This window comes from Ictalurus punctatus, chromosome 22 (assembly GCF_001660625.3).
Source record: "Ictalurus punctatus breed USDA103 chromosome 22, Coco_2.0, whole genome shotgun sequence".
NCBI lineage: Eukaryota > Metazoa > Chordata > Actinopteri > Siluriformes > Ictaluridae > Ictalurus > Ictalurus punctatus.
In genome coordinates, this window is record NC_030437.2 from 7,763,797 (window position 1) to 7,764,713 (window position 917).

Consider the following 917-nt stretch of genomic DNA (forward strand, 5'->3'; position numbering starts at 1 on the left):
GAGTGTGTGTGTGTGTGTGTGTGTGTGTGTGTGTGTGTGTGTGTGTGTTCGTGCTCTGTCAGGCTACCTTGTTAAAGGTTGTAAACTGTTGGCAGTCTCCAGATACTGGCGATGGCGGCGATTTGAAACTTGTCCTTTCTAATTTGACAGGAGCATCCGGGCACCTGAGCGCAGGACCATGGACAGCGGTGTGTGTGTGTGTGTGTGTGTGTGAGAGTGTGAGTGAGTGAATGTGTGACCCTGAGCGCGCCCCGCCTCGCGCTCACGTTGCATACGACTGTGACCCACACAGGCCCGAGCGCGTGAGTGAGTGAGTGAGTGAGAGAGTGAGATAGCAATGGTTTTGTTTAACTGACAAACTCTCTCTCTCTCTCTCTCTCTCTCTCTCTCTCTCTCTCTCTCACACACACACACACACACACACACACACACACACACACACACACACACACACACCCTCGAATTACGTTTACATTCAATCTGGAGTAACCGTTTGCGCAAAGTTGCCTTGGGAGCCATAACAGCGCGTTAAGGGCTGCGGGGCTGCGGAGGAGAAAAGGAGGATTTGGTGGTGAGGGAAAACTGTTTGATGGCTCTCTACAGCTTCGAGACAGCTTGTTAATTAAAACCCCAAGAGATGAGTTTGTGCAGCCAGCGTCCATATAAGAACATCGCTAACTATCCCGACAGCAAGCAACTTCACAGGCCTGCGTGTAAAAGGCTGTGATTCAGGCTCTCTCTAGTCCCAGGTCTCTCTCATTTTCACGCTAGAGGACATTTCTTAAGCCCCGCAGTAGTAAATGTCCTATTTGTATTTTGTAAGGCCGAAAGTTCAATTAACTCAATTAAACAGAAGGACGCAGTTCAATGATTCAAAATCTAATTTACAAATTCATTAATATCGGGATCATTACTTC